The sequence below is a fragment of the Capsicum annuum genome, chromosome 10, assembly GCF_002878395.1.
Source record: "Capsicum annuum cultivar UCD-10X-F1 chromosome 10, UCD10Xv1.1, whole genome shotgun sequence".
NCBI classification, from domain to species: Eukaryota; Viridiplantae; Streptophyta; class Magnoliopsida; order Solanales; family Solanaceae; genus Capsicum; species Capsicum annuum.
In genome coordinates this window covers 202,377,690-202,397,742 of record NC_061120.1, presented here as the reverse complement: position 1 = coordinate 202,397,742, position 20,053 = coordinate 202,377,690, and the positions used below count along the sequence as shown (strand labels likewise).

The 20,053-nt window shown below is 35.8% G+C and overlaps 1 long non-coding RNA gene across 1 annotated transcript; it reads left to right on the top strand.

The window, feature by feature from the left end:
• Positions 1–4,295: 4,295 nt before the first annotated feature.
• LOC124887950 lies at positions 4,296–6,175 on the top strand. Its single transcript, XR_007045593.1, has 3 exons — positions 4,296–4,633; positions 5,315–5,406; positions 5,542–6,175. It is a non-coding gene; the product is annotated as an uncharacterized LOC124887950 (long non-coding RNA).
• The last annotated feature ends 13,878 nt before the right edge of the window (positions 6,176–20,053 follow it).

Here is a 20,053-nt window from a genome sequence, read left to right as displayed (position 1 = left end):
CAAAGACAACTTCTAGAATTAGTCCTAATCTAGTGGGTGACCCATGGGATCAGTCCTATCCATTTAAATATGCTAATGGGTGATCCCTAATTATGTCATTCCTATCTAATATGTGGAATATTGTACCTACTCTGGCTACGTAATTCTAGAACTTACGGATTACTTATAAGGATCTCAGTCCTATCTAGCGGGTGAGTCCCATCCCTAGGCTCACTCGGTGCTGAATCCTACTGCCATCTGAAAGACACTAAATTGAATAATTGAGCTGAACTGATTGGATGACTTACAAAAGGGTCATTCCTTTCATTGATGATTGACCTGGCCCGGGAACTCTTGGATGTCTTACAAGAAAGTTCACTCCTTTTCTTGAAGATTGACCAGTTTCAGCTATATTTGGCTGTTTTACCTAAGATTAACTATCTTCCTAAAAAAGGCCGATGGAAACTTCATCAAATATAATTTTCATTTCAGAGTTCATTTGTCTTAGACTTCTTAATATTTTGAGAACTTGTCGAATCATATAAGAAAATCTTCTCCCTGTCCATATCCATGTGCATAAGTTCACAGACACCATCCCTTCTCATATTTTAGACAACATAGTGCAAGTTGTCCACCGCTCCACTTATAACTTTGTTAATTTGCAAATTAGTAATGTCCTCAACAATGAACTATGAGTCACTTACCAACACACAGATATCAGCTCTGCTTCTAACACATCCAGGGAATATAGCTGCTGCATCATTTACCGAAAAAAGGATGGTAAAATGAGGCTGTCTATTGCGCTTAAGAATATGATGATGATGAGAATTTTTTAATGGTTTCTCTCTACACCTTTTTAGGGGAGCAACAACATAACTCTGAACATCAACGGTTGTCTATGAGAGAGCCTTGACATATAGTGTACTTTAGAGTTTCTTCTCTAAGAAAATAAGCTTTTATTTCCTCACAGCAGGGGCTAATCATTTCAAGATTTTTCACTATTCTTGAGTCCTTTAACCTTTCACAAAGATTGAATGTGCATGACCTACCATAGTCTATTTTTGTCAGAATAATTGCTGCACGAAGCACTCTCTTGTCTAGTATGTCATCAAGGAATCGTCCATTCTCCCTTGATGCACTTAGTGAGCAAAAGAGAATCTGTTTTAGCCATAGGAAATCTAAAATTATTGTAAGCACACCATCTTTTACAAAAAATCATAGTTGTTCTTTCATCTATGTTGCTTGTACCGTATCCTGTACGTATTGATCAGTCAACCCAAATAGAACTTCTTGCCTGTGCCGTAGATACCTTGAATGCAACTTCCATCACTATGTATTAAGCTTTACTAAGGGAGAAGTGGGTCGTAAGCACTGAACAGTGTTGATAGTTCTTTGGTTTAAATTGGCTTTACATGCTTTTCCGGTCACCTCCAAATCCAGATTTTTTGAATGTTTCTTCATAACCTTTATAAATCGTAAGCATAATATTAGAAATGACATAGTGTACAGATGGCTTGATAACCGTAAATTTGTTACTCCATATTTCCCAACAAATAATAGATGGAGTAATTTAGTTGGCAAAAGGATTAAGGATTTGTGATTCCCCTAATTAAGTAGAATCATTTTCAAGTTCATGTTTCTGTAAGCAATTCCAAGGGGACCAACAAAGTGGTGCTTGATACTCTTGGCTTATACACTTTTACAGAATTGATGGTCAAAGCATTCGAAAGATGTACTCATGTCGGTGGTACAGGAATGGCAAGTAGGTAGTATATCAATCCAAAGTCTTGCTAATCTGTCATTAGTGGAAAGCTTATTGTGCATGGCCTCTAAGCGAGGAAGGACATTTCGAAAGGGATGTCCTTCTTCCTATAAGGTTGTCAATAGTGTTGCAGTTTCTTGTCTGTCTGAAATGCATCTAGGCACATATCACAGTGAACTGTATTATTAGCAATTGACCATATGGTTTTTTCATCAGCGGAAGGATCCAAGATAACGCCCTCTCTTTGAATATTGTTCTTGATCTCATTTGCCAATTGAATTTGAAGAACTTTGATGTTGTTAGTGGAATATCCTTGGACAGAATTGAGAAAAATGTCTATGTGAGCACCAAATGTCATCCAAATAAAAATTTCCCCTTTCCATTGAGCCAAAAAGATACTATTCTGTCACAGACATATCCAATATTTGTTGATTTTTAGCTTTGAAATTGGATAAATAGCAGAGAAAGATTTGGAGAGAAAAATAAATACCGCAATTATATTGTCAAAGAGAATTATTTTATTAATAACTCAAACTATGTATTTATAGCTAAATTTCTGACTACACTCCAATTTAAATTGGGATAACTAATTCCTATTCAAATAATAAAGGGACAACTAATTCCTAAGTCACATAGCACTGTAATAATTAAAAATTACGAAAAATATTTATTCTTACTTTATTTCTAAGACATATTTTCAACACTCCTCCTTGTATCAGAAATTTTCTCGGTTTCGGCTGAATTTGACCTCTTGAATAAATCTGTCAATTCATCTTTGTTCTTGCATGGCTTATGTGCATCTTCTATTTGATTAAATATGAAAATTTTGTCTCTCATGTCAACTTGTAAAATCTCATGATTAGTAAAATCAAAGATACGACAATATTTGTCTCCAAATAATAATTTAAATCCTTCTTCCATTAGCTGACCAATACTTAACAAACTTTAGTCAATATCGGGCACATAAAGGGCGTTTGAAATTATTTTTGTACCTCAAACTGTTTGATTGCAACATTCCCTTTTCCTTCTGAGGGAATATAGTCACCATTCTCAATTCTGATTTTCTTATTTTTTAAAAGGCAAAAACTCTTTGAAAAGAGTTGTCATATGTCATGTGGTTTGTACAACCACTATCAATCATCCGTAAATCAGATTTCTTTGTTGAAGATGTTGCCACAAATAAGTGATGTTCTTCTTCTTTGATGACTTGAGCATCTGCTTCATATTTTTTAGATTTGTTTTTGTAAATCATGGCTTCATGAACAAATTAATTACAAATCTTGCATTGTGTATCTGGTCTCATTCAACATTTAAATAGAGGAGGACCTATTTTTCCACAATGCTGGCAAGGTGGGTAGTTTTTTTTGAATTATTACCCTTGGTTTGAGTCTTGTGGTTTGCTGCTAAATCTCAAAAACCATATCATCTTGTTTCACAATCCTACTTTGCACTTGTGCCTGCAACATATTTAATAATTCTGCCAAGGTAATCTTGGATAGATCTTTTGTGTTTTCCAAGGAAGTTATTGATACTTCTTATCTTTCAAGCACAATAACAAAATTTTTTTCAACAATTCTCGAATCTGTAAATTTGGTGCTAAGCAATCTTACCTTGTTAACAATGCCAAGAAGACGGTCTAGGTACTCTTTGACGTTCTCCGATTCCTTTGTCTTTTGCAATTCGAATTTTCTTATTAGATTCAGCACCTTCATGCCTCGTATTATTTCTTCTCCTGTTTATTCTTCCTTCAGATAATCCCAAATTTCTTTTGGTGATTTAAGGGCCATAATTCTCATGAAAATTATTGAAGACAGACTAGCAAACAAAGTTTCTTTTGCCTTTGATTTTCTGATTTTCTTTTCCTTTTGACTTATGATCTGGGCTACCGCGGGATTATACCACAGTGGAAGAAATTCATAATTCTCCTCCACAGCCTCCCAAAGATCTAAAGCTTAAAGATAAATCTCCATTCTTACTACCAAAGATTGTAATTCTCACCATCAAAGACAGGAGGAGAATTCATCTCTCACACATCCCTCAAGAAATTGACTCTTGAAACCAATTGTTGGTTTTTAGCTTTGAAATTGGATAAATAACATAGAAAGAGTTGGAGAGAAAAATAAATACGACAATTGTATTGTCAAAGAGAATTATTTTATTATTAACTCAAAACATGTATTTATAATTAAATTTTTAACAACGCTCCAATTAAAATTGGGATAACTAATTTATATTCAACTAATAAAGGAGAACTAATTCCTAAGTCAACTCTAATAATTAAAAACTACTAAAAATATTTATTCTTACTTTATTTTTGAGACATATTTTCAACAATATCACAAAGAGATTTCCAACTTGGGGCTTGATACATGTTTTATTGAGTATTCCAGGGGTGATGATGACCGTAAAACATAGTTTTCATGAACGCAGCTACAGGTATTACAAATTCTAAGTGGCCCCCATTCTTGGGCTCTGAAATATTAAAAAACACTTATTTTTAGGAGAAGATACTTTTTTAATTCTACTTACAAGTTGAGAACAACTTCTCCTAGTATTCAAAAGCATTTTTTTCTACACACAAAAAAAAAAAACGCATCAAACACCTTTACTCTTTAATCATTTGTCTCAGCCACATTAGCTTGTCTTACAAGACGGTGGTTCACTCCTTTCCTCAAAGATTGATCTGGCTCAGCCACTATTGTCTGTCTTAGAAGAGGGTTCACTCCTTTCCTCGAAGATTAACTTGGCTAGAGAACAATTGGATGTCTTACAAGTGTTTTCACTCCATTTTGCGAAGATTGACCTGGTTCGGGACCAATTGGATGTCTTACAAAAGATTCAGAGCTCTTCAAATTTGTTTCAATAGGGAAATCTTCAAATTCAAAACCAATGGTACGCCTTGGTATCATCTTTGAGAATTCCACTTTTGCTGAACAATTTGTTTCCTCTCCCAGCTCCTTCAACCTTTCTGTATCTTTTACTATTGTGGTTGAAGGATTACTTACCATTAGCAAATTGCTTAAAATGCATGTTGGTTTCTGGAAATCAACTGGAAAAATATTGTATACAACTTTAATACAATACTTATACAAATTTAATACAACTATAACTACACAAAACTTATACAACTCCACATACAATTATCATGCAACTTGAATGTAACTTTGATACTATTCAACAGTAACTTCGAACTTCAACGAAACTAGAATTGAAATTCAGTCCAAAACTATCTCAAATCTTACCCAAATAACCTCGGATTTTTATTCGAACTCCCCTCTATGTTCCAGTTCTTCAGAGATATCACCCACATTATTTTAATTAAACATTTGTCTCCATTGATCCTTGAAGAGAAAAATTACAACTTTGAGTTTGACATACCAAAGTTTATACATGATTATTGAGATGAGACCATAACTACTAGTAATTTCACTGGTCTCTCTGACTTGGTTGAAGACTTGGTTTTCATCACGACTATGCCTCAGGGTAGCCCATTTATTATTGGCGTCTTTCACGTAGTGGATGATTTTTAAACCATGTGTTGTATCAACTAACTTCTGTATCTTTTTTATGTAGTTGTGTATTCTTCAGGAAATCTTCCATTCACCCTTGAAGCAGTTAGTCAGCAAAAGAGAGCCTGTTTGTGCCATAACAGATCTGTGATTGTTGTAAGCACACCATCTTACTCCAAAGATCATAGCAACTTCTTCAGCCATGTTGTGTGTACCCTGTCCTAGAGGTATTGAGTAAGCCCGGATATAGTGATTTTATTACTGTTTCTGACTAGCCCACCACCTCCACAGGTACCTCGAATGAAACACACGTCACTGTCTGCTAAGCTTCACTAAGAGAGCAGGGGGGTCCTAGGCACTTCACAGTTGATGGTTGTTTGGTGTAAATTGGCTTCACATGCTTCTCCAGTTTTATCCAAATCTGGGTTTCTTGGAAGTTCTTTTCATAATCTGCATAACAGTAAACATAATATTAGAAATGATATAGTCTATGGATGGCTTGATAAACTCAAATTTGTTACTAAATCTTGTCCTCCATATTTCCCAACAAACAATAGGAAGATCTTAGTAATGTAGTTGGCAAAAGGATTAAGGGATTGGGATTCCACCAATTAAGTAAAATCATCTTCAAGTTTAATCTTGGTGACAGGTCAAAGGAATTAAGAATTCTGAAGAATCTTGAAATGATTAGCCTGTGCTGCGAGGAAATAATATATTATTTCCATAAAGAAGAAGCTCTCTAAGGTACTCAATTCTTTGCAGGGATTGCTCATATACCTCGATGGTCAGAAATATATGGTTGTTGTTCCACTGAAAAGGCGTAGAGGCAAACCGTTAAAAAAGGTTTGTTATCATCATATTCTTAAGTGCAATAGAACGCCTCATTTTACTGTCCTTTGTTTGGTATGAAATACAGCTAATAGATTGCCCGGGGGTGTTGGAACCAGAGCTGACATCTTTGCTTTGGTACGAAACTGTCATTGTTGAGGACATTTTTGATTCACATATTTACAAAGTTGTAAGTGGAGTGCGTGCCGTTTGCACTATGAAAATGACAACGTGTGCAACATACGAGATGGGATGGCGTCTTTGGACTTATTTACATGGAGATTGACACGGGGTAGATTTTGAATATGATTCATCATGTTCCGAAAAGAGTAAGATGAAGACAAAGAAAAATGACCTCAGAAATGAAAATTAGATTTGATGAGGTGTTCATCAGTCTTATCCTTAAGATAGTTAACTACCTTCAGGGAAAAGGCTTATGAACACTTTATAAAGTTTAATTTTCATTTCTAAGTTCATTTTTGTTAGCCCTTACCCTACTACTTTGAAAACATGTCAAATCATATTCCAAATCCTCCCGCTCTCAATCTCCATGTAAATAAGCCCCTTTGATACAAGAATGGAAAGGAAAGGCACAAAACATACACCAAAATTGTCCACAAATTCTAGGAATCAAGGACTCTTTTGATGACCACTCTCGGATTCGCTAGTTAGAACAAGGAAGAAGAGATTATAAGGTGTTGTGACACCAAAACAGCTAACCACAAACTAATATTACAAACAATAAGATAAGAAACAAGATGAACAACAATAATATTAAAACAACAACAACACACGGCTTGGAATAACAAGAACACTACCAAAGGCTACAACAAGATAAAGATAGGAAGATAGACAATTGGAGGTATAATCTTAAGAATCCAAGAGATAATTACACTTTTCGACCCTTAACACTACACACTACAATCACCTATCTCTTACAATTGACACAAGAGAGGTGTCCACCACTCAAGCACCAACGTATCAAGCTAAATGCAACACACAAATGATTCCACACTTGTGCAATGCCCTAGTTTCGATTTTGGAATCTTTCTCTCTAAGAGAAGTGTTCTCTCAATATTATTGAGCAACTAAAAAAATAAACCCCACAATGTTATATTTATACTACATTACAATAATAGACAAAATGACAAAAAGGGCCCTTTAGTGACTAGTCTTCAAAAATACTCAAAAAGTGTCATGATCATGATCATACTTGTATCATCATCTTCATCTTGAGAGGAGTTTGACCGCAAATTCACTTCCTCAACACATTTACAAAGTTACGTCACAATCTCTTTCATGCTTCCACACATATTCTCTATCTCCCTCACCTTGTATTTCAACCTCCAATTGCTCTCCATCATGAGGCTTGCCATCAACCTTAGTCGATTCAATTACTACTTCTTCCCCAAGATAGTGCAATTTTCCTTCCTTTAGGATCACGTTCCTCCGGTTTGGTCACTCACTATCATTGAGCCACACCCTTGACATTTCAAGCATTGAAATCCCTTGGAATTGGAAGTAGAAATTGGTTTACCTTCATACCTTGGGGACTGTTTTGGGGTAGCCTTTATGATCCTTGGTTCGATATCTATGGATGATCTCTGTTTGAGCTCTCTTTCAACCATCAATGCGGCTTAGAAGATGCCATAAATTGTGTCAAACTTATGAAGTGTCAAACGTGAGGCAATATCTCTATTCAACCCCAACTTAAATCGACTGATGTCATGACTCACTTGCTCCCCTCTATGATCAAGTTTCAAGATGAGTTGTTGGAACTCATCATAGTAAGACACGGTGCTCTTGTTTTCTTGCCTTAATTTATACAACTTGTTAAGGAGTTCTTGTTAATATCTTTCGGGTAAGCATCTTTGTATCATGAGGTACCTTAATAGAAAATAAGAAGGGGGCTGTCCCTCAATCCAAAAGTTGCCAAAATGCTTAACATACTCCCATCATGTAGTAGCATAACCCTCAAAGTGAGAAATCGCATAGCAACTCTTTTCCTCCTCAATAAGATTATTGACTTGGAAGACCCTCTCATATGCGGATTCCTATGCAAGAAACTCTTTGAGATCACTCTCACCCTTTAAGATTGGAAGCCTCATCATTATGGTATTTAGCCCTACATCATAGTTTTGGTTCCTTTATTGGTTCCACTGACCAACTCTACCTTTTTGATGATGAACTTCCCTCGAATCACCATGCCTTCCCCTCGTCTCTCTCACTCTTATGTAAGCATTATCATACAGACCATAATCTTCATGTTGTCCTCCCCTACCATATTATTCAACATGGATAGGTCTATTTGGGTTAGGTGGATCTTGTACTAGTGGGATTGGATTTGGATAGTGAGGTCTTTGGTCAAGTAGAGCTTGGATGAGAGGATTCAGGTTTGGTAGTGGTATTTGGATTTGTAGCCCTTCTTGTTGGACTTGATGAAGTGTATGATGGCTTGGTCTATCTTTTTATCGGCTTTGGGAGTTAATATTTGATGGATTTATGGCAATTAGTGCAAAGTGTCGGGAGTATTAGTTAGAGAATTATTTTGAGGGGTGGAAGGTTGACTCCTTTGGCTTTCCATATGCTCTAATTGATGCCACATCCGTACCTAATTTCTCAAGACCCACATTCAACCTAGCCACATCTCAGGACATAGTTTCAAGGCAAGCTAAAATGAGATTGATGGCATTATTGTCCACTATTTGAGCATTTGAAGCCTCGGGTTCCATTGGACTTAGGAAGTTACCGACAAAACAATAAACGAGTTAGTTGTAAAAGAAAAGCTCCTCACACTTTCTCTTTAGCTCTTTGCCTTTCGGGTTTCTTCACTCAATCACACAACTGTGGAAATCTGGATTGTATTCTGTGCTTGAGAGGTGAACCAAGAATTTACAATGACTCAAAAGAATAAATCACACAAAGGAACGGTAACACGAAGAACGGTTTGAAAACTAATTTACGATCAAATACTAGTCTATAAGTTAGTAATGGAGTCAACAAACAAGACTAAAGAAACAACAAATTAGAAACTAATACTCCAAGTTTGAGCTTACATTAACATTTGAACAGTAAAACTGATGATGTTTCACCCTTGAATTGGCGGAGATTTCAACAAATTTTAACTATCCATTTTGATATTTTAGATCCTTTACAATCTGAAATGGATGAAATTAAAATTGGAGGGAAAGTTCAAGTCTTAGAATCCTTTTAAATTCAATCTTCAAAAGGTGTAACATTACTTGTACTATTCCTATAAAACAATGTCGTTGAAATAGGGAAAGTGGGTGAAAAAGTTGTTGTTAAGTCAAAGAATGATGTAATCAAGTCCTTTCACCAACAAGTCTTCCAACTTTGTCTTCACCTTTTCTAGATCTATTAGTTACTTTAAGTTGGACAAGATAAGAGAAGTGATGAAGAACAACAAGAATACAACAGTAATCTTTAATAACTACAACAACATCACTATATGGCCAAGAACAACAACTTCAAGATTCGGCCAACTTCAAGTTCAGATCAACAATGTAATCATTTTAGGCTCAAAATTTAGATCTAAACACTTGTAATGTTGGTGAAAAAGAAACCAACAATTTAAACACCCTAAACAAACAAATTGACTACCAAATATAGACACACAAACAAGTTTTTGTCCAAGACAACAAGATCCAACTTTCGGCCAAGAACAATAATAACTTCTTCACCTTTTTATTTTATTTTTCAACTTTCAAGTGAAAGATTGATCTTGTTAGAGCAAGATAAAGCCACGCTCTAATACCAAATGATACAAGCATGACAGGGAAAGGTACAAAACATACACCAAAACAGTCCACAAGTTCTAGGAACCAAGAACCCTTTTGATCACCACTCTCGGATTCACTAGTTAGATCAAGGAAGAAGAGATTATAAGGTTTTGTGACACCAAAACAGCCAAACAAAAACTAATATTACAAACAATAAGATAAAGAAATAAGATGAACAACAAAAATATTAAAACAACAACAACACACGTCTTGGAATAACAAGAACACTACCAATGGTTACAACAAGATAAAGTTAAGAAAATAGATAATGAAGGTATAATCTTAAGAACCCAAGATCTTATCCCACTATTGGACCATTAACACTACACACTAAAATCACCTATCTCTTACAATTGACACAAGAGAGGTGTCCACCACCCAAGTACTAATGTATCAAGCGAAATGCAACACACAAATGATTCCACTTGTGCAATGCCCTAGTTTTGGTTTGGACTCTCTCTCTCTAAGAGAAGTATTCTCTCAATATCATTAAGCAACTAAAGAGATAAACCCAACAATGTTCTATTTATACTACATTACAATAATAGACAAAATGTCAAAAAGGGCCCTTTAGTGACTAGTCTTCAAAAATACTCAAATAGTTTCATGGTCATGATCATACTTGTATCACCATTGATGCGCTCTCGAATCAAATTTCACATGAATCATTTACAATAGAAAATAGTCCAACACTCTACTTACATCTTGGTTAACTTGTAAATCTGAAATATCCTCAACAATTAATTGTGAGTCCATCACGAAAACTTAAATATCAGCTCTGGTTCAAACACCTTCAATCAATACAGCAGTTGCACCTCTAATCAACCAACATAAGTAAAATTAGGTGGTCAATTGCGCTAAAGAAAATAGTTATTACAAAACTTTAATAATGGTTTGGCACTACACCTTTTCAATGTAGGAATAACAGATATCTGACCATCAATGGCTGCATATGAGAAAGCCTTGCCAGGTACTGTGTACCTTAAAGATTATTCTTTATATGAATAAGCTCTTATTTTCTTAAAGCAATGGCTCATCATTCTAACTCTTCATATCTCTTGATTCCTTTAATCTTTCACCAAACTCGATATATTGTATCACTTATATGTGGTGGTTTTGGATGAGAGCTAATTTTTTTGAAGCATCTGTTGCCCTTCTTTCAGCCAATGACCGAAGGAATCAACCAACTAAGCAAGAGTTTTGCATGGAACACCCCAGCGTCTAGAGATTTTCTTCAATATGCAGTGAGAAGGAAGAACGTGGATTGATCTATGGCCAGCTTTTGCTACTCCTTCCATATTACAAATGCCGTTCATAATTTTGCTTCGGCTGGTATTGTACTTGATGACAATAGTTTGGGAACTCCAGTGACTAAATCCTAAAGTGGCTCCTTGGCTTTAAGAATAAAAGAGTTAAGGATTCAGTCTCACGTGCTCCACAATTTCACGTGTAGTAAGTAAACGTAACTGCCTTTGAATAAATCCTTCCAATCCAGAGAAACATCTACCATGCTTATCAATATACTTACTAAAATATGATATTGTTGTTTTCTGCAGGTAGTGCAACTCAGGACTTCTGGACAGCACAAAGAAGATGTATATTGGAAAATGAGAATGTTCCACTTACATCTGGGGCAATACAAGTGGACTGCTGCTTCTTTGATTGTTTTATACTAGGCACCATTTCTTGAAATTTTTGTTAACCCTCTATTACCAACTTCATTCAACAATTATCAATTTTGAATATGTACAATTTTAAAAGAATATGATCATTTGGTTACTCAGCTTACTATTCAATATATTGAAACTATAAATTTTAGTACCATTTATAGTGAATAGCAGAAGAAAGGTGTAACTAGCGAGACGTTCTGCTATCCGAAGATCATTAACTAAGATTGAAACATTCGACTAAGAAAGAGGAATATGTGAAAGAGAAGCTTTGTTATGGAAGAAGAATTCTTGAATTGGATTGTTTTTGGGTTGGTTATAAATGCCTAATGTCACCCCTTATTTATACTTGTGTTGGGATGATTCTAGATACTACAAATGTAGAGTATTTTATACTCTTCCAAAAATATCTCCCTCAAATATCTTGCACGCTCTAATACCTAGATCTTTCCTAAATACAAATATTAAATAACTATACTATCCTTTTCTAGATTCTTCTTCCTAGAGTTACCTAGAATATATAGACTATTGACAGCGCCCAAGCGCAACCCCAAGTGTACGTGGTCTTATCAAGTAGTAAAGTAACTTTAAGAAACCTAAGTATCGATCTCTCAGTGATTTGCATTCGCCGCCTATCCAATTCTAGTTTAACCAATTGAGGAAAGTAACAAATAAAATTTTAGAATTGTAAATCAAAAATATACTAAACTAATGCAGAAAAGTAAAAGACTTTGGACAATCAAAGGATAGAAGCCCAGGGTTAAGGCTTACGAATAATCCTACTTTGTTTTTGAAATTTATTCGCTAGATTTCTTATCATGGTTATTGATTCATAGGGTTAATAGCATGATTATGGTTTCCCAACCTTTGATCATTTACCTAAGTTGGACCTTACACCTACATTATTGAGTAGGGATGCAATAATCCAATTAAGTGTTTTAGAGCTATCATCCTACGTGTTAATTAAGTTAGGCATCTAAGTACATCCCTGTTCTAGATGCTAATTCAAGTCTCTTATTTTATAAAGAAACTAGAACCATACTTTGCTTATTCCCTTATTCTATCTCTCTATTCCCTCTCCCAAGATCACAAGGTTGACAATAGATGTATTCTAAGGGTATCTAATCCTTAAAATAGTTAAAACAAAAATAAACAGGCAACCAACAGATATAAGCAAATCAACAAACTTTACTCAAAACGAAAGTAGTCTTGATCTTGTCCTTAACCACAGAAAAGGAGTTTTATCCTTTAATGGAAATAATAATTATCCAATCCCTTGGATTGATGATATAAACCATAAAAAACTAAATTAAATAAGGATAAAACCTAAAAAGAAGTTTTGGTAGCGTCCGATGTTCCAAGATGTTCAAAACTTGTCCAAAAGTATGTAAAATGTGATAAAACATGTATTTATAGTATAAGAGTAAGCCCAATTTGTGTTGGAATTGAAAACCTTGAGTTATTGAGCCCGGGAGTGGGTGAAACATCACCCTGGGTTGAGCCCCGCTCCAGGAAATGTGTCATCTCCAAATCACCCTACTTCTCTGGAATATGTCGTTTAGAGTTTTTCTAAGGCAAAAGAGGCACCGAAATGAGCCCGCGTCGCCTCCAAATCCCGGTTAGGATTACCACGCACCTATTGGATACAATATTAGGTGTATTTTGAATCCATTGGTGTTTCATACAGGTCCATTTACCACTAAATTAGTCAAAACTCTCCCATCAAATTCTAGGGGTCAAAAAGTGCATCAACTTGTGTATTGTGCCTTAGTTGAGCCATTCTGAGACTTTCTAAGTTGTTCCCACTTTATTTGAATATTGTATATCCTTCATATATCATCATAATCGATTAAAAAATCATCCTATATACAATAATTTAAAGCTCAAAATAACACAACATCCAATATGACAAACTAGAAACACTAGTTAAACATAGGCTAATTTCAGTTTGATCTTTAACTCATTATTTTGACCCTTGGCTTGATCCAATTGACCCTTAATCATTATAAACAAGTTGTTTCAAATATAATTACACATAAAAATCATTTGGAACATTATAAACACAATAGAAGTGTAACACCCTAATTTTCTGAATCGGAATACTCCATGGTGCTTATGACCTCGAAGGACCACAAGCTAACCCATGACAGATATCTGTACCTATACACTACATAATATACATGTAAAATGGGGAAAACATGAATAATAGACCATAAGGTTCAACTGAATAAAGTATCTGATTAATCATAACATCCATATGGGGTAAGGAATACCCAAAACAACTGAAGTTTGAATCTAAAATCTGAAAGCCTCTAAATACTGCCTGAGTAAAGAGTTGAAAGAACATGTCTCCAACAAATTCCATAAACTAAAAGATAGCTGCAATAAATAAATAAATTCAAATCATATTTTCCTCGAATGAAAAGTACTCATTGCAACTCTGTATACTGAAATATGACTACTACTGCTGATCTAGAACTCGTGTCTCTGAACCTATGGTGTAACATAAACAGAAAGCACCATAGCGAAAATGCATCAGTATAGCTGAAAGTGCTGAGCATACGAGTGACGTAGGCTAAATACAAAGGGTTTACATGCATGAGTAATGCTAACTGACAGATTATATGGACGTGAGAGTAAAAATATGCATCCATAGTAACTGAGATCAAGAATATATGATAGATGAATCTGTATGCTAATACATGGTTTACTGATATCTATCATGATAAATAATGGAATTCTGATAACATGGGTGACTGTGTTTGACAGTCCTGAATCTGATGGTACTATCTAAGTTTCATACTATAATTGAATTGACTGTATTTGACAGTCCTGGTATACTGAATTTTGAAGAACTATTTGAGTACTTTTACTGAGACTGAAACTGTTGGAGGTAGTTGTTTAACCAGCATTCCCATGTATGCCATTATAGCTAAGCCGGGGTCCAATCTCTTCCCTGGTTGGAAGGGTGTCCATACCGGGACACTAGTAAAGATAGGCTATGAGAACCCTCTACTGGAAGGTACTCAAAATGAGAATGGTGGGAACCTTCTACTGGCAGGTAGACTATCTTATCTACCCTCAACTAGCAGGTATGATGTCTCAACCTACGCTAGCTACATAGTTCTGGAATGCAAGGATTGCTTCTAGAAATCACACCCTATACTGGAAGGTGAGTTCCTATCCATGAATTCACTAGGTGCTAACTTCTAATCCCAACTGAAGTGACTGAACATGGACTAAGATTACTAAATTCCATTGACTGATGGAATTCTACAGATATATGATAACTGACTGAGATCATGAGGTTTCCTGAGTCACATGACTGACTTAATTCTACTAAGTTACGACTTGATTTCAGATATCATGAAAACATGACATGGCTCTAGGCACACAACTATATTTTTTTGGGTACGAGTACCCCCAGGACTTGATGGAAGGAAACTGACACAACATAACTTACTTGATCATGAGAACAAAGTTTACAACTTATAACATTATAAGTTGGGGATATTATACTACATGTAGTTCTCAACATCTTATTCAATGTAGGAAATGCATATATATCATGTACATATTGTCTAACTCCATTAACATAAACGCTTTATACCATAACAATAGAAATAAACAATAGCATGGAATTCATATTAAATCATAATGGTTAACATCGGCTTGCCATTTAGATACCATTGAGCCATGGGAATATGATTTATAGCATTCTAGGAATTTTATCGAACACGTTGAATGCACTTTTTAAGGCATAGGAGTATTCATAAATTTCACCATATTAAACCACCCAAATTCATGGGTTCCAACTAATTTGATCATAACCTCTATGAAAATACACTAAAATACTACTCTATAACAGAAAGAACAACCACCAACATGAATATGATCATATCACCACAAAAAAAATCATAATTTATTATTTAAATATTCATACCTTAGGTTCATGATTTGTGAAAGTTAGCGGTGAATTTTGCTTGAATCTTGAAGTTTCCAATTGAACCCCAGGTTTGTTCTTGATGATTTTGAAGAGGATTTCAACAAAAGGAGTATATTGGTGTTTAGGACATTTAATCACGTGTTTTGGGGTTTATATATTAGTGGAAAAGGACCAAAATACCATTAGAAACATGGAGGTGGAATGCTAAAAATTGGGTACCCCATTGGAGTTGCAGGACGACGCCCAACTAGTCCTCCGCTATAGCCCGGGTGATGCCTTGCTTAGAGCGGTGCTCTAGCTAGGCCGACATGGGCCTATTGCCCTGAGCTACTGGTTTGGGCACCCAAACGTGCCCTTACGCTACTCCAAAAATTCCGAAACTCACCCAGGATATACTACAACCTTACCCCATACCAACACAACTTGAAAAATAGAAAAATGAAGGTCATGAAAGTTTTCAAATAAATCCCCAATATTGGAGGTCTAAAATATGACAAAGTGTTGAACACTTCGCTAAAATTTTCTAAGTGTTGGACCTTATATTGAGTTTTAGAGAGCTAAACGATCTAAATATGAATGGAACGTTTTTGTGGGGTCTTAAAATATCTGCCCCTTAGGAACATTCGTCCTCGAATGAGACTGACTAAGAGGGGAAATAATAGACCATACAATAACTGAACATGAATGACTAAAATATGATCTCACGACTGACATGATTGATAACTGAATATATCATACTAGGCATGCATATCTGATGTATGTGTAACTGGTTCATGGGTACATGATTGAGTGTTCTGATGAACTAAGGTTTTCACAGTGAGAATGCATGTATGATGCATGATTATCTAACTGAACTGATACATGAATGCATGACTAAATATGCAATGATATATAGTACCATGTTTATAATGGGTACATGAGCATGAAACTGATTACTAAGTTTCTACTAAAAAGCTTAAGGAGAACTATTACCTTGAGCTTGATCTAGATTAGCGGAGAGGAGGTGAGGATATTTGGTATGCATATCTGCTTCTGTTTGCCAAGTAGCTCCCTCAATGGGCTATTTTCTCCAATGAACTTTTACTAGAGGGACTTCTTTGTTCCTCAGTCTTTGAGTCTGATGGTCTAGAATTTCAACCAGAATTTCCTCATAGGAGAGACTATTCTGAACGTCAATGCTTTGAATAGGGACTACGACTTTTGGGTCACCTATGCACTTCTTTATCAAAGAGACATGAAAGAATGGATAAACTAAAGCTAGATCAGAAGGCAACTCGAGCTCATAAGATACCTTGCTGAAATGATTCAGATTCTTGAAGGGACCGATATATCGGGGAATGAGATTTCCCTTTTTGCCAAATCTCTTCACTCACTTCATTGGAGATATTTTAAGATACATAATCACCAATCTCAAACTCGAGGTCCTTTCTGCTCACATCTGCATAGGAATTCTGTCAGCTCTAAGCATCCCGAAGTCTTTTCTGATCAACTAAACTTTCTCTAAGGCATCGAATACTAAGTCAGGCCCTATGACTGAGGCCTCACTAACTTCAAACCACCCAACTAGAGATTTGCACCTCCTACCATAGAGATCTTTGAATGGATCCATTTGAATACTGCAATGATAGCTATTCTTGTATGTGAACTCAATCAAAGGCAACTAGTCATCCCAAATTCCCTTGAAATCAATTGCATACGCCCTTAGAATATCTTATAGAGTCTATTTGGTCCTTTCTGCTTAACAATCCATCTGAGGATAAAATGCTATACTGAGATAGATTTGGGTACCAAGATAATTTTGGAATGCTTTTGAAAAGTGAGAGGTGAACTGGGTACCTTTATCTGAGATAATAGATAATGGAATACCATGTAATATAACAAACTCTTTTATGTAATGTTTGGCGTAATCCTCAACTGAATAAGAGATATGGACTGGAAAAAAATGAGTTGACTTGGTCATCTTGTCTATAATGACCCAAACTGAATCATGCTGATGATGAGTTTGAGGCAAACCCATCACAAAATCCATGTTTACTTTATCCCACTTCTAAGTAGAAATGGTGAACTCATACATAGAAGCACTAGGCTTTTGATGCTCTATCTTAACCTGCTGACATGTAGACCACTTAGCTACAAAATCTACAACGTCTCTTTTCATCCTACTCCACCAATAGATCTCTCACAATTTATGGTACATCTTAGTGGCCCCTGGATGAATAGAGTATCGCGTACCATGCATCTCTACAAGAATTCATTGCCTCAAGTCATCTACATCTGCAACACAGAGGCGACCCTGACAATGAAAGACACCATCTTCCCCTAGGGAGAAAACGTTAACCTTCTGATATTTGACTAACTCTTTCAACTTAACTAGGCTGGGATCTCTATCTTGTTTTTCTTTTACCTCGAAAACTAAAGCTCATTCTAAACTACTCTAAACATATACACTACCCTCTGAAGAATTGACTAAGCAAACGCCTAGTCTGGCAAGATGATGGACTTCCTGAGATATTTTCTTCTTGTTGTCCTCAACGTGAGAAAAACTACCCACAGAGAGTCTACTGAGAGCGTCGACCACAATGTTGTCTTTGCTCAGATGGTAAACAAAATAGATATCATAATCTTTCACAATCTCTCTGACAAAGATTGAGATCTTTCTGAGAAAAGACATACTGGAGACTCTTATGATCTGTGAAGACATATACATGAAATCTGTAGAGATAATGCCTCCAAATATTTAAGGCAAATACTACAACTGCAAACTCAAGATTATGAGTAGGATAATTCTTATTATGGGGATTTAACTGTCTGGAGGCATAGGCTACAACCTTACCATGCTGCATGAGGACAAAACCTAGACCCACTCTAGATGCATCAAAATATACTATGAACCCATCTGAACCATATAGAAAAGCTAGAACAAGAGCTGAGGTAAGTCGAGTCTTTAACTCTTTAAAACTTTTCTCATAAGAATCTGACCTCTAAAAATTGACCTTTATCTGAGTCAATCTAGACATAGGGAATGCAATAGGAGAAAATCCCTTAAAAACCATCTATAATAGCAACCCAAATCTAAGAAACTCCTGATATCTGATGGAGAGACAGGGAGAGGCCAATTTCTTACCACTTAGGTCTTTTGAGTATCTACTCTAATGCCATCACCAAAAATAATATGGCAAAGGAATGCTACTGATCTTATCCAAAATCCGCACTTACTTAATTTGGCGAATAGCTGATGATCTCTAAGAGTTTGAAGAAAAATTCTAAGACGGTCTGAATGATCACGCTCAGTGCGAGAATAGACTAAAATATCATCTATGAATACTATGACAAATATTTCCAAATATTGCCTAAAAAATGGCTCATCAAGTCTATAAAAGCGGCTGTGGAATTGATAAGACCAAAGGACATGACTAGAAACTTGAAGTGACCATACCTAGTATGAAAAACTATCTTTTGGATGTCACCTACTCTAACTCTGAGCTGATGATAGCCTGATCTAAGGTCTATCTTAGAGATATAACTGGCACCCTGAAGTTTGTCCAAGTCAACTATCCTAGAAAGTGGATACCTATTTTTTACCATGACTTTATTGAGTTGACAGTAATTAATGCACATCTAAGAGAACCGACTTTTTTGCACACGAATAAGACTGGTGCACCCCACGAGGAAACATTGGGTTTAATGAATCCCTTATATAAGAGATCTTTGTCCTAGTCTTTTAGTTCCTTGAGTTCTGCTGGTGCCATTCTATATGGTAGAATAGAAATAGGCTGAGTATTTAGAAGGATATCTATGCCGAAGTCTAATTCCCTTTTAGGAGGAATACCTGGAAAATCTTTGGGAAACACATCTAAATACTCATTAACCAATAATATTGATTTAAAGTTGGAGATTTGTAACTAAAGTCCTTGACATCAACGATATGATAAACACACCACTTAAATATCAGTTTTTATGCCCAAAGGTAGGAAACAAGATGACCCCTGAAAGATGAAGTACTACCCTTCCACTCTAGGAAGAGATCATTCTGAAACTGAAACAGAACTATCTTGTTTTTACAGTCGACTCTGGCATAGCAGGAATGAAGCCAATCCATGTTGAGAATGACATCAAAATTAGTCATATCTAACTCGATTAGATCTGCTGAAGTGACTTGCTAAAATATCATAATCGGTAGTTCCTGTATAACTGCCAGGCTACGATAGCTTTACCTACTAGGGTAGATACTAAGAAGGGCCCTTTTAGAATTTTGGGACTGATTATGAAATCACCTGCTATATAAAGAGTAACAAAAGACAAAGATGCACCTGGATCTAGCAAAGTTTAAACATGCACATAAAAGACCTGTAATGTACCAGTAACGATATCAAAAGAATTTTCTTGATCCTGTCTGGTCTGAAGAGCATAGAGTCTGTTTGGGCATTGCCCACTAGAAGCACTGAAAGTGCCACCTTGCTGGTTTGAGCGATTGGACTAAGCTGTAGAATAGTTTTGCTAACCTTAAGGAACCCAAATGTGGACAATCTTTAATCCTGTGGCTTGGCTTGCCACATCCAAAT